Below are 16,635 nucleotides of genomic sequence, written 5' to 3'. Positions count from 1 at the left end.
AAACAAAGAACATGTATCTTATTATTATTTAAATGATCTTGAAACATGGTCAAATGGAATCATTATTAATTACTTCCTAAAGCCATATTACACTTTTAAACCACAAATAGAAAGACTTAAAAAAAAGAAGACAGGCTCATAATAGTCTATAACAAAATTACTAAAATTCTGGCAGTAAACGTAGAGGACATAACACCATTTATACAAATATCGCATGATAATAAATAATAGAGTTTACAACAATAGAATAGTAAATCTGAAAATAAAGAACAATTTTTTCGTGACCATAAATAACAGAGTTTAAAAAGAGTAAAACAGCAAACATAAAAATAAAGATTTCTGAATGAGTGTAAGAGCCCTATCCTAGGGTTTGCTAGCAAATCTATTTCTGATGAATTTAAATGGAATAAGAGGCAATAGCTTACTTAGAAGATTTCTAAATGAATAAAATTTTTCCATTTACATTCTAATCCTGATTTCTAAATGAATAAAATTTTTCCATTTACATTCTAATCCTTATAACTTAAGGTGAATATTTCATTCTAATAAAATTTACATGAGTAATCTATGGAGGAATACCTGTATCGGTGACTGGTGGAGATGCCTTTGACCTGCTGCTCCTGTTGAACGCTCCTCTTGACGGTCCCAACCTCCACAAGTTCCCTAGCCCTCCAAGCCCAAGTCCAACTAGATGTAGTGTGTGTGTCCAAGACGAATGATCAAGACCAAGATGAACAATATTTCCCTCCTCTCAATAACCCAAGAAACCTCCACAGGTTCCTAAGGTCTCCAAAATCACAACAAATCCTAAAATCACAACCAACCCCACAATCATAAGCAAGACACAACATCCCCTTTTCTCCTTTCCCCCTTCCCTTTTTATACCCTCCTTCTCTTCTCCATCTCAACCACTCCTCATTAATGTCATTAACTTCTCATCCATCCTTGCAGTTGATTTCTCTTCTCCCAAGTAAAGCTAGGAGTACATTTGGAAATGTGACATGAATATAAAATTGGGAGATTAATGGGAGAGGACCATGTCTTCTCCCAAGTAAATCTGAAAGTGCATTTGGGAATGTGAGATGAATATATATAAATTGATAATTAAATGGAGAGGACTATGTCTTCTTCCAAGTAAGTGTGAGGGTACATTGGGGAATGTGAGATGAATATATATATTGATAATGAGTTGGAGAGGACCATGTCTTCTCCCAAGTAAGTGTGAGGGTACATTGGGGAATGTGAGATGTAATTAAATGGAGAGGACCATGTCTTCTCCCTAGTAAATGTGAGGGTACATTGGGGAATGTGAGATGAATATATATATTATTTGAAATAATGGAAGGAGACCATATCCTACCTAAGATTCAATCTGAGAAGGTAAGTTGAGAATTTGAATAATAGAAATCATGAATTTTATATTAAACCAATATTTCTCAATATTTTCAAATAATGTAAACATTAAAAAAAATTGCAGGATAAGATTTAAGTGGGGCATTACATACACCCCTCCTTCAAAAAACTTCATCCAGAAGTTAGAACGAAAAGATATAAGGAGTTTGAAAGCACAACAAATTAGAGAGAGTTATAGCATTAAAATTTGATAAGTCAGATAATGACATTACTTCCCTTCAAGAGTCTCCAACTGATCTATATCCTCCTATCCATCCTGAACTACTTTCGTTCCCACCTTATTCATCCTCTGTTGCTTTAACAGTGGCAACGGTCATACTAACCACTAATAAAACCGACATGGTGGAAGCGTCAAATACATCGACCTAACTTCCCCAGCTGGTAACTGGCAATTGTCATCACATGTCTAAGGGAGCGTGTCCAACCCTCCCATGATTTTGGGTTTCGGAGGATACACAGTGGGAAATGCCTCCACCCCTCCTTCAGGACTAGGGTCAATACCCTAATATGGACCACACTACAGAGCTAGTTGGACTTGTCATCAAAAAAGCCAGTCGGGTCATCTTGCCACCTGTCATTTGTATTTTACTCGTGTCATAAGAGTGCATATCAAGTAGATACCAAATGTAGTAGAATAATGTACATTATACCTTCCTCATGAGATGTCTCGTCCTTCCCTCAATGGAAGAGTAGATCTCAGCTATCATATAGTTCTTTTCCCCCTATGGGTTAGCTCTCATTCATGCATTTATATAACAACAAGACATATAATCATCACATTAACAATTCTAGTATCCATGTGTCAATCCGGGAATTCTCACTAAGTCAATCATTTAAATAAATCATATCCACTTGAGCTAGATATATGAACTAAAATAATTATGATAAGTTACGCACTAGATAATCCATCACTAAGTGAGCCATACATGTAGTCCATACATCAACCATTTCTATCATTAATATCAAATCTATCAATTGATTCATATAAGTAGTTTTATGTGTCAAACCAAATGCATTAATATTACATAATGTTCATAAATAAATAACATGGAACTGCAAAATAGAACCTTAACATAGGTAGCTATCTAAGTAAAAAATAGGCATCACAGATGCTCAAAAAGTGAGGGGTAGTCATGACGCATAGTCTCTACATCCTCCCAGGTAGTAGATCCTGGGCTATACTTGTCCCACTGGACCTTAACTTGGTCCACCGTGTGACGTCTGAGCTGTAAAACCCTACGGTCCAATATGCGTAATGGTTCTACCATTACGGTTCCCATGTCCGAGACCTGCAAGTCCTGCCAATCCAGTTTGTGAGATTCATTAGAAACATAATGTCGTAAAATAGATACATGAAAAACATCATGAGTTTTATGCAAATGAGGCAGCAGTACAAGACGATAGGCAATTGGTCCAATCTTCTCTTTGATCCTAAAAGGTCCTACAAACCAAGGTGACAATTTCGTCCCCTTCCCAAACTGAATGGTGCTTTTGTTGGGCTGGATACGAATAAAAGATTGGGCCCCTACTTCATAACTACGATCAATCCTATGTGAATTTGCATAACTCTTCTATCTATCCTGTGCTTCATTTAACGCTTGTCGAACCTGCTCTACCTATTCCTCCATTTCTTGAACTAATTCCGCGCCAACTATCACTCGCTCCTCCAACTTTTCCCAACTCAACGACGTCCTGCAAGGCCTTCCATGTAGAGCTTGATAAGGAGGCATCTCGATTGAACTGTGATAACTGTTATTATAGGAAAACTCTACCAATGGTAAGTACCTTTCCCATTGAGTCTGATTATCCATAACGTACATCCTAAGCATGTCCTCTAGAACCTGGTTTACTCTTTCAGTCTGCCCATCTATTTCTAGATGATATGCAGTGCTCAAGTTCAGCTGAGTCCCTAATGCTGACTTCACACTTGTCCAAAACCTAGATGTAAATCGGGAGTCTCTATCAGAAATGATCTTTGTGGGCAATCCATGTAGTCGAATAACTTCATTGACAAACACTCATGCCACATCTGTAACATCATAAGTGTCGCTTACTGGGATGAAATGGGCACTTTTGGTCAATTTATCAACTATAACCAATATAGCATTGTGCCTCTGGGAAGTGAGTGGAAAACCCACCACAAAATCTATGGAAATTACTTCCCATTTAGATGTAGGGATGTCATGAGGTTGTAGGAGTCCCGCTGGATGGCAATGATCAACCTTTACTCGCTGACATTCAAGACATTTGGTGACAAACTGGACTATGTCATGCTTCATGCATGCCCAAATGAAGAGTTTCCTTGTGTCTGCGTACATCTTCTTTACCCCAGGATGTGCACAATAGAGTGCTCTATGAGACTCTCCGAGGATGGTTTCTCTTATACCCCCTTCCTTAGGTACGTACATTCTCCCTTGGAATCTCAATAGCCCATCTAGTTCAAGGACATATCCTTCAAACTTTCATTCTATCTGTTTCCTATTCTAAATGGCTGAGATGACTCTTAGTTACCAACTATCTTCAAAGAGTTTCTCCAATATCTGCTCCCTTAAATTTACCTTTAAGGCTACTAGGGAGAAGGTTCATGGCCTCCTGCTTAGTGCATCCGCCACTACGTTCTCCTTTCCCTTGATGTATGAGATTTAAAAATCATACTCACTCATGAATTCGCTCCATCACCTTTGTATGGCGTTCAAATCCCTTTGAGTGAAGAGATGCTTCAGGAGTTGATGATCTGTTCTTAACTCAAATCTTCTCCCAATGAGGTAGTGTCTCCATAGCTTCAAGGCTAACATCACTGCTACCAATTCTAAGCCATGGGTAGCATATAACTCTTCATGCTTCTTCAATTTTCTAGAAGTGTAAGCTATTACTCCACCTTCTTACATCAATACTGCACCCAGTCCTTGGGTTGAAGCATCGATGCAGATAGTGAAGTCTTTTCTCATGTCTGGTACTTGAAGGATCGGTGCACTAGTTAGTAACCTCTTTAGCTCTGTGAATGTAGTGTCACATTCATTTGTCCATTCATACCTAACCCCCTTTCGCTGTAATGTGGTGATGGGTTTTGCAATCCTTGAAATCCCTTCCACAAACCTGCGATAATACCTAGCTATCCCCATAAAACTATGTACCTCATGGGAATTTTTTGGTACTGGCCAATCCATTATGGCCTTCACCTTTTTCGGGTCAACTGAAATCCCTTCTCCTGAAATGATGTGCCCAAGGTAATGGACTTTCTTCTGAAAGAAGGAACATTTTGACAATGTCCCATACAATTGATTTTCCCTTAAACAAGTCAATACCACCTTAGGTGATTTTCATGCTCCTTTTCATTCTTGGAATATATAAGAATGTCATCAAGGAAGACTTGCACAAATTGGTCCAAATACTTCCTAAACACACCATTCATGAGGCTCATGAATACTGCTAGTGCATTGGTTAAACAAAATGGAACAACTAAGAACTCATAGTTCCCAAACCAAGTTCGAAATGCAGTTTTTGAGATGTACTCCTCCTTTATCCTCAATTGGTGGTACCCAGATCGTAGATCAATTTTTGAGAAGAACACTTCCCCCTTCATTTAATCAAATAAGTCATCTATTCGAGGTATTGGGTACCTATTCTTTATCGTGGCTCTGTTTAAGTCTCTATAAGCTATGCATAGCCACAAGGAACCATCCTTCTTCTTGACAAAAATTACTGGTGCACCCCAAGGTAAAATACTAGGTCTAATCAATCCCAAGTCTAAGAGCTCCTTTAACTACATCTGCAGCTCACAAAGCTCTAGAGTTGTCATCCTATAGGGTGTCTTAATATTGGTTTTGCACTTGGTTTCAGATCAATGGTGAAATCAATCTCTCTTACAAGAGGTAATCTAGGCAATTCTTCTGGAAAAACATCCCTGAATTCTATCAAAACTAGATGTTGATCTAGGGAAGGTCCTTTCTGGTCACTTACAGCCTTGACCAAATATAGTTTTCAACCTTGTCTGAGACAACATTTTACCTTCATCATGGATATGAATCATAGGGACACTCCCCTCTTGATTCGAAAAATCTCAATTGGCCTACCTTCATCATCTAAACAAGTCACCTTCTTCTTGAAACAGTCTACCAAAGCTTGATGAGCTTCTAGCCAGTCCATCCCAATAATTACATCATACGTCCCCAATGTTGTGACGTATGCCTTCAACTTAGTCATACACACCTCGAGGTTTACCTGACATTGGTCAACACTACGCCCTATTGCTTGTTTTATTCTAGAAGCCATCTCAACTTGTTTAAAGTCATCATGTTCATAGGATGCCAACCCACATTTTTCTAATGCAACTAGTGAAATGAAACTATCTGTAGCACCAGAGTCAAACAAAATTTTAACTTTTACTTTGTTTATCATACCTGAGGTTTCTACCACGGCAGACTGGTGTTCAACTTGCTGATTGTCAACTGCTGCATAGATTCGGTGGTGGCTACCTGCTCTCCCCATTGGTTCCTTTCCCTCTCTTCTGTTGTTACCAGTTTGAAACTTAGGGCAGTCCCGCTGGTAATGAGGTCCTGTGCATCCGCAACAAGTGATGCATGGTGGACCTTGAACCAAATTTTGTGGAGTTCTTTGGAAAGATTTTCTTCCCCTCGAACCCCTGCCCCCACTTTTTGCTCCTCACGTATGAATTTGATTTTTACGTGCCCTTGAAGCTGTGGGTGAAGCTTCACTAGAAACCATTAAAATCCCTACTATCTGTATTCTAGGCATAACCTTGTTTCCATATGGTGGCGGCCTCGGTCTTCCTCCCCTTTGGAAGATGTGAGGGGCCTTCCCCATAAAACCTGTTTGTCATGGAAAGATGTCCCTACCTTCACCCTTTAAGTCTAAGTGTTCTTCGACATAACGATTCTATTCTACAGCTTCTGCAACTGAGGATGTTTTCCACATCCGCACCATTTCCCCAATATTAGGTCGCAATCTATACATAAAACTATCTGCTTGGTGCTGGTCAGTATCCATGTAAGAGACCTACTTGACCAATTCCATAAATCGAATTTCATATTCTTCTACTGTACGACCTCCCTGTATCAGGGCATGGAAGGCTCCTACCTATTTTTCTTCACAATACGCTAGTAGGTACTTCTTCCTGAACCTTTCCTCAAATAATTCCCAAGTAACTGTGTCTGGAGTGAGGTGCAGTTGACGCTCCAAGTTACCCCAACAATTCATAGCACTATCTTTGAGTTGGAATATTGTTATTTTGGCTTTGGAATTGGAATTGTAATCCCTTTGTTCAAAACACCTTCTCATCCCTTCTAACCAAGCTTTTGCATGCTCGTTGTCACAACCTCCTACATACTCTAGGAGCTTAATATTCTGGATCTCCCTAGTAATGTCCTCAACTAGAGGTCTTCTATCATAGTCTCTAGATCCCTCAGGGTTCCCTAACCCTGATGAAGGGTGTTCCCCTTCCATTTCATTTTTTTGGTGCCCTCTTAAGGTTTCATTAATTACCTCCAGGGAACGCAAGATAAGAGTCAATTATTGTGAAGGTAATGGGTTATTTGAAGGAGGTCCTTGTGAAGACTCTCCGGGCCCTTGGTTTCTTCGCATCCTCACCATTTTGATTTGTTCAAAATCTACACGATATCTAAGACTTATTAGCACTATTCCTAACATTTTCTACCACACTCTAGATAGTCCATAGAGAACCCTAAGCAATAGATCAATTCAAGTTATGCCAAGTTACCACAAATTTAAACTTTAGAACATGTTATCATAGGCTAGATCACTGGTTAAAAACATTGTTGGTGCTCTATTTAAGTGTTGTGTGCATTTCACCTGCCTACCAACACCTCATTTCTGTTTAATCTCAATGTCTTAAGCTCATACGTTCTCTTTCTAGTATATGGGAGAACTCCCTATAGCAACACAACACTCCCTAGTTGGTATTGATATTCTTCCCAATCAATGTTCATCCTAATATCATAAACCTCATGACTTTTGTTGTTTCCATACCTCATTCATGCAAGATCCTAAACCAATGGACCATACTTTCATCCACCAATCTCAACAATTTTACAGCAAAGAACTAATCGATCTTCACACATGTATATTCTCCACATCCACTTGTCAAGTTGTATTATATATATATATATATATATATATATATATATATAGATATAGATATAGATATAGATATATATATTTTTAATGTATAATTCAAACGTAAACCTAAACTTAGTAATGTATTTTACCATATGCATCCAATTAATTTAATTTCTCTTTCTATTTTCTATTTAAAATTTTTCTAGTTAATCTAATCAATTTATACATATATTTTGAATCTAGTTCATTGAGAAAAAAAAAAAGAAAAAAAAAAGTAACCCTATCTAAACAAACTTTTATATAAATATATTTTATATTTAAACTACCACCAATAAATAAATATAAATATATAGTGTAAGACAGTCATATATTTATAAAATTTATATTTAAACTACCACTGCTCTAAAAGTTATTGTTTACCTTATACCAAAACTCCCCACTCATGTACACAAAAAATCCATAAGCTGCTACAGATTGATTAGGTAAATATCTAAATAAATGTTTATCTCCCCTTTCTTTACAAACTAGAAAGGAAAGTAATAGAATGGTGGGTCAATGAATGATGAATTGCAAACAAAAGGGTCCGGCAGCAAGTCTGTGTGTATTATCCCCTAAGACTATAAAACAATTGAAATGGGTTTCTTTGCACTGCGATTTGATATTGGTAATGAGCTTAATAGTCCTCTCGGATTCGCAGAACGCAAAGTAGACAGATGCATTTTTAGATATGTTAGCATCCAAATCCCATGTCGTACAAATTCACTTGGGTTTACAGGTAATCATATAAGTTTGAGAAAGTTGGAAATGGGAGTTTGTTTCAAAGAAATTATTAGACATGTACCCGAATGGGAGCTAGAGGATTCGAGAATGTTAATTCCAATATCAACGAGCCATGGATTTGGATTCCTATGTTTCTATTATGCTTGAATGCATAAGCATGAGATACCCTTTATGGGGTAAGCAGGTCCATGCCCACAACCTAAAATCTGTCATTAATCCAAAAGTTTTTATGCTGAACAACCCTATGAACATGTATACTAAATTCAGTCTTCTAGAGAATGCATGCCGAGTGTTTGATGAAATGCTAGAATGAAGCATAGTGTCATGGATCATATTGATTATGGCATATGCCTAGGATGGGGTTGGAGAAGAGGCGTTGAAACTGTTTGGGCAAATGTAGAGAGAAGGGATTAAGATGGACCAATGTATCTTCTCAAGTGTTCTCAAGGCATGCACAGACATCAAATATTTACGGTCTGGGAAACAGATCTTTGCCCTCATTATCAAGATAGGATTTGGCTTAAATGTCTCGATGGGGAATCCCCTTGTTACTTTTCATGCCAAATGTGGGAGTATAGAAGATGCCTATAAAGTGGTTGATGGAATGCCTGATAGGAATATTGTCTCATGGACTATTATGCTTTCCGGCTATGCTTGGAATGGCCTAGAGGAAGAGGTCGTGGGATTGTTCCACGAGATGCAGCTTGCTAGATGGAGGCCGAATGTAACAACATGGAACACAATAATTGTAGGCTTTGTCCAGAATGGAAACAATGATGAGGCCTTGGAGTTCCTTCTTAAAATGGAATCAGAAGGGATCAAACCAAATGTTATCTCGTGGACTACAATGATAGATGGGTGTTCGCAGAATGGACAGTGTGATGATGCTAAGAAACTATTTGATTTAATGCAAGTTGCAAGTGTGAAACCTGATGTTGTTGCATGGAACACAGTGATATCTCGATATGCCTAGATAACAGCTCTAGTGCCAGAAGGCATACATGGTTTGCCCAAAATTAAATCAAGTGGGCCTTCACATTTGATTGAATGGTGGAGACTTGGTGGCAAGTGTGATTGTGGTGGATGGGATCTGGGTTCTGCACTCACCTTACTTCACGATTGGAAACAAAGAAGGACAAGCGACTTAATTGAGACCAATTCAAAGGCAGAGGATTGTTATTCATTATATGTGCTTTCTAAGGTATTGTATCTAGGACCAACCATTTTGATTTTAATTTATGTAGAGTGCCAATGTTATGTTATGGTTCATCCATATCATTTTTTCCTCCTTTTTTCCCTTTGAAAATGCTGGGAAGTTTTGTCATTATGTCACCCCTATCTGAAATTTTTGTTCATGTTGGACATTATGTTAATTGCAGGGAGAGAGGGAAGATAGACACGCATTAACAATAACAGCAGTTGCCGATGGTCTGCACTCTGTTAGTTTTCAATCACAATTGAAAACCTTACAGGTTTTCTCTATAGTTTTGTCCATGTTGCACAATAGAGAAGAGATCCTCATTCCTCCTGGCATGCATGATAATAACAATAATAAATTTATTGATTGCAATTGGTACCAAAAGCAAAAGAAAAGATCCCTGGGCACATTCGGGACGAGCAGGGAGGATATCAAATTTATTCCTAGATAGAGGTGTACATTGTACTGTAAAGTTTTGTCAATCAATTTGTGGATATTAGGCTTTAGGTTAAAGTTGTTGTCATCCATGATCCCCTATTGTGTTTTGGGTACATGGAAGATCCTATCGTCTAAATGCTAAGAGCAACCCAAATATATATTCCGTGACATCTATTTCCATGTTGCGGGTCTTACAACTTCTGCATCCATATTGGCTTCTTATATTGTCCAAACATCCTGGCAAGATGTAAAGGTCTATTGGTTATGATTTGTGAACAAAATAATAGACCGAAAATATGTAAATTATTTTGTTTTCTATCAAATATATTTCATCAAATCACCACACATCCTTTTGGTCTAGATCAAGGTTGAAGGTCTTTACACCTAAGTTTTCTTATCCTTTTAAAAATGCCCCAGAAAATAAGTAGGATACCAAGCACTTTTTGGAATTGTTTCTACTATAGAAACTGCTTTCTATCATATTTCCTTTGTATATTCAAATAACAATACAATTTTATTATTGTACATTACACATTTCAGCATCCTTGTGGCCCTTTTATTTGTACTTTGTAGCTTCCTTTTAACTTTTGTGATTGTGAACCTTGATTTGTTCATTGTGTGAAGGCAAATTGGATGAGAGCTAGATTTCACTGTATATTACAACAGTTTCTTAGTTCTTATCTATACCACCACCAAGCTTCGTGTGTGGCTATTTGTGAACTGTTACATCAGTTGCTTACTTATCTGGCATATTGTTGATACTTGTAATTAGTAACTTATGTGTAGTTCTAATTAAAATTACCCAAAACTGCTTCATTCTTATTATATACTAGTGCAGCTATGTTACTGTTGGTATTTAGAGTTCAGTAAAAGTATTTATATGCCTAACATTAGTTTATATTGAGAAAGGAGTATGCCATATTGGTCCTTTTAGATTTCTCTTGCTGGCAAAACTGTGCTTACTCAACCCAATTGTCAATTTCTTGTTTTTTTCACCGCAGTTTCTTTTTTCTTTTCTCAAGATTCGTGAGTAAAGGATAATGCAAAATTGTTTTTCATATTTGCAAATCTCTAGACAAGTTAATTGAGATACAAAGTTTGTTCACCTTATGCTTTTAAATGATATACCACGCAAACAACATACAAAACATATCTCCACCTAAAATACCATCGAATTTCCAATCAGCAATATATATATATATATATATATATATATATATATATATATATATATATATATATATATATGCGGTGAATGCTATATAGTCATTGTAAACATCCTTAAAATGTGTCTAAATTTATTTCAATAAAAATATCCATGGAAATGTCATAGAAAAGATGACTAACACCGTTTAACTCCTACTTCAAGAGTATGTCTCATCTACCATATACCTAGTTTAGACACTTTTGATTGATCACATAGCGTGAGGAGGAACCCGTTTCCAGAGTAACCCATAACCATTCTAGTGTTATATACCTAGGGGGGATAATATGGGGTACCAAGGGAGGTACCCAAGGTAATAATGTAATAATGGGATGGGCCATAGTAATAAATAAGGTGGTTAACTCATGTCATGTAAGGGACCACAAGTAGTTAATAATAATGTAAAGGGCCCATGGTATTAGTTGATGGTATGAGGAAACCATGGTAATGATGCATGGTATTGTATGTATTAGGCCTATATAGAGGCTAGAGACTCCACATGGAGAGATATGAAATGAAGGATTATTGTATGAACAGGCATATGGCTTGTGGAGTGTTCTCCTTCCTTAAGGAGTGAATGTATGGTGTTGCCCTACCTTAAGGGTCTTGATATCAATAAAGAATCATTTCATATTATTTCTGGGTTTATTTGCATTATCTTATATTTTCATATCAGATCTATAATATTCTTGGGTTAGATCTACAACAAGTGGTATCAGAGCTATAACATTTGGTATCGGAGCTCTGATACCACTATTTTTTTTGAATTCGACTATTTTTGCACAAATAATCCAGATCTGTAGTTATATTTTACAGATCTTGCACCAAAATGTACAGATCTGACCTGCAAAGTCGCCGCCCCCGAAACCCTGCAAAAAATAAAAAAAAATCTCCACTTTTGTGCCCAAGAAAGTGCTCTGATACCAATTGTTGTAGATCTAACCCGGAAATATTATAGATCTGATATGAAAATATAAGATAATGCAAATAAACCCAGAAATAATATGAAATGATTCTTTATTGATATCAAGACCCTTAAGGTAGGTCAACACCATATATTCACTCCTTAAGGAAGGAGAACACTCCACAAGCCATATGCCTGTTCATACAATAATCCTTCATTTCATATCTCTCCATGTGGAGTCTCTGGCCTCTATATAGGCCTCATACATACAATACCATGCATCATTACCATGGTTTCCTCATACCATCAACTAATACCATGGGCCCTTTACATTATTATTAACTACTTGTGGTCCCTTACATGACATGGGTTAACCACCTTATTTATTACTATGGCCCATCCCATTATTACATTATTACATTGGGTACCTCCCTTGGCACCCCATATTATCCCCCTAGGTATATAACATCCAGACACTTTTGATATTCTAATTTTCTAGATTTTCAACTATTTAGTAAGAAATTTGACTATGGAACATCTATTAAAAAAAGTGGGCTTTGGGTCCAGATTTTGAACCAAAGCTCTGATACCATGTGTAAGAACCCTATCCTAGGGTTTGCTAATAGATCTATTTCTGATGAATTTAAATGGAATAAGAGGCAATAATTTACTTACTTACAAGACTTCTAAACAAATAAATTTTTTCCATTTACATTCAAATCCTTATAACTTAAGGTGAATATTTCATTTTAATAAAATTTACATGAGTAATCTATGGAGGAATACATGTACCGGTGGTTGGTGGAGATGCCTTTGACCTGCTGCTCCTGTTGAACACTCCTCTTGACGGACCCAACTGGATTTACCTCCCAGCCAACTAGGAAATAATCCCTAGCCCAGGAAACCTCCATAGGTTCCCTAGCCCTCGGAGCCCAAGTCCAACAAAATGTAGTGTGTGTATCCAAGATGAATGATCCAGACCAAGATGAACAATATTTCCCTCCTCTCAACAACCCAATAAACCTCCACAGGTTCCTAAGGTCTCCAAAATCACAACAAATCCTAAAATCACAACCAACCCCACAATCATAAGCAAGACCCAACATCCCATTTTCTCCCTTCCCTCTTCCCTCTTTATACCATCATTCTCTTTTCCATCTCAACCATCCCTCATTAATGTCATTAACTTCTCATCCATCCTTACAGTTGACTTCTCTTCTCCCAAGTAAAGATGGGAATACATTTGGAAATGTGACATGAATATAAAATTGGGAAATTAATGGGAGAGGACCATGTCTTCTCCCAAGTAAATCTGAAAATACATTTGGGAACGTGAGATGAATATATATAAATTGATGATTAAATGGAGAGGACTATGTCTTCTCCCAAGTAAGTGTGAGGGTACATTGGGGAATGTGAGATGTATATATATATATATATATATATATATATATATATATATATATATATAGAGTTGGAGAGGACCATGTCTTCTCCCAAGTAAGTGTGAAGGTACATTGGGGAATGTGAGATGTAATTAAATGGAGAGGACCATGTCTTCTCCCTAGGAAATGTGAGGGTGCATTGGGGAATGTGAGATGAATATATATATTATTTGAAATAATGGAAGGATACCATATCCTACTTAAGATTCAATTTGAGAAGGTAAGTTGGGAATTTGAATAATAGAAATCATGAATTTTATATTAGACCAATATATCTCAATATTTTCAGATAATGTAAACATTAACAAAATTTGCAGGATAAGGTTTAAATGGGGCATTACAATGAGCGCACAACAACAATGTATAATTTATATTTCATAACAACAAATACATGTTTAAAATAAATATATGGAGGTTGTAGCTCCAGTTAAATAGAGGGAAAACTGATTTTATGTGCCCACCACAATTTTAGGTTCTTGATGCTCAAAACTTAAGTAAAATCTAAAATTAATTTATTAACTAAAAACTAAAACTAATTCATAATTTTTCGAAACAAATAACCAAAAAACAAAATTAGTTCATTAACTATTATTTAAACATATTGATTTTAGGTGTCCACCACAATTATTTAAACATAGATTGATTTTTTCACCTCTGTCTAGAAAATGAACCACATTAAATGCACCACAATTATTTAAACTGCAGATTGATTTTAGGTGCTCACCACAATTTTAGACTCTTCAGACTCTTTCATAACTGGATTATTTCACCTTTGTCTCGAAAATGAACCACATTAAATGTACCACAATTATTTAAACATTGATTTTAGGTGCCCACCACAATTTTAGACTCTTCATAACTTGATTATTTAAACACAGATGATTTTAGGTGCCCACCACAATTCTTCATCACTTGAATTTTTCACCTTTGAACCACAATGAACCACATTAAATGCACAGGTGCCCACCACAATTCTTCATAACTTGATTTTTTCACCTTTATCTGGAAAATGAACCACATTAAATGCACAAGTGACCACCACAATTCTTCATAACTTGATTTTTTCACCTTTATATGGAAAATGAACCACATTAAATCCACCACAATTATTTAAACACAGATTGATTTTAGGTGCCCACCACAATCTAATTTTAGGTGCTCTTCATAACTTGATTTTTTCACCTTTGTCTAGAAAATGAACCACATTAAATGCACCACAATTATTCTTGATTTTTTCACCTTTGTCTCGAAAATGAACCACATTAAATGCACCACAATTTTCATCACTTGACTTTTTCACCTTTGTTTGGGAAATGAACCACATTAAATGCACCACAATTTTCATAACTTGATTTTTAAACCTTTGTCTAAAATGAACCACATTAAATGCACCACAATTATTCTTGTTTTTTTCACCTTCGTCTGGAAAATGAACCTCATTAAATGCACCACAATTCTTTAAACACATATTGATTTTAGGTGCCCACCACAACTCTTCATAACTTGACCACATTAAATGCACCACAATTTTCATAACTTGATTTTTTCACCTTTGTTTGGAAAATGAACCACATTAAATGCACCACAATTATTCTTGATTTTTTCCCTTTGTTTGGAAAAAGAACCACATTAAATGCACCACAATTATTCTTGAATTTTCACCTTTGTCTAGAAAATGAACCACATTAAATGCACCACAATTATTTAAATACAAATTGATTTTAGGTGCCCACCACAATTCTTCATTTAACTCTTCTAACTTGATTTTTTCACCTTTGTCTGGAAAATGAACCACATTAAATGGACCACAATTATTTAAACATAGATTGATTTTAGGTGTCCACCACAATTTTAGACTCTTCATAACCACTCTGTTATTTAAACATAGATTTATTTTAGGTGCCCACCACAATTTTAGACTCTTCAGAATCTTCATAACCACTAACTCCATTCTTCATATCCACTAACTCCATCATAACCACTAGCTCCATTCTTTATAACCACTAACTCCATAACTCCATCTCTGCTATTTAAACATAGATTGATCTTTTGAACCACATTAACCACAATTATTTAAATATGGATTGATTTTAGGTGCCTCTTCATAACCACTAACACCATATTTGCTATTTAAATATCACTGATTTTTTGAACCACATTAGATGCACCACAATAGATTTTAGGTGCCCACCACAATTAAATGCACCACAAGCCCACCACAATTTTAGACTCATACAGTTGATTTTAGGTTCCACCACAATTTTCCCCACAATTATTTAAACATAGTTGATTTTAGGTGCCCACCACAATTCTTCATAACTTGATTTTTTCACCTTTATATGGAAAATGAACCACATTAAATCCACCACAATTATTTAAACACAGATTGATTTTAGGTGCCCACCACAATCTAATTTTAGGTGCTCTTCATAACTTGATTTTTTCACCTTTGTCTAGAAAATGAACCACATTAAATGCACCACAATTATTCTTGATTTTTTCACCTTTGTCTCGAAAATGAACCACATTAAATGCACCACAATTTTCATAACTTGACTTTTTCACCTTTGTTTGGGAAATGAACCACATGAAATGCACCACAATTTTCATAACTTGATTTTTAAACCTTTGTCTAAAATGAACCACATTAAATGCACCACAATTATTCTTGATTTTTTCACCTTCGTCTGGAAAATGAACCTCATTAAATGCACCACAATTTTCATAACTTGATTTTTTCACCTTTGTTTGGAAAATGAACCACATTAAATGCACCACAATTATTCCTGATTTTTTCACCTTTGTTTGGAAAAAGAACCACATTAAATGCACCACAATTATTCTTGAATTTTCACCTTTGTCTAGAAAATGAACCACATTAAATGCACCACAATTATTTAAATACAAGTTGATTTTAGGTGCCCACCACAATTCTTCATTTAACTCTTCTAACTTGATTTTTTCACCTTTGTCTGGAAAATGAACCACATTAAATGGACCACAATTATTTAAACATAGATTGATTTTAGGTGTCCACCACAATTTTAGACTCTTCATAACCACTCTGCTATTTAAACATAGATTTATTTTAGGTGCCCACCACAATTTTAGACTCTTCAGAATCTTTATAACCACTAACTCCATTCTTCATATCCAC

Source organism: Pinus tabuliformis, chromosome 6, assembly GCF_031772625.1.
Source record: "Pinus tabuliformis cultivar Carrire ecotype Pingquan chromosome 6, CPIR1, whole genome shotgun sequence".
NCBI lineage: Eukaryota > Viridiplantae > Streptophyta > Pinopsida > Pinales > Pinaceae > Pinus > Pinus tabuliformis.
Note: the sequence above shows the minus strand (reverse complement) of the source record.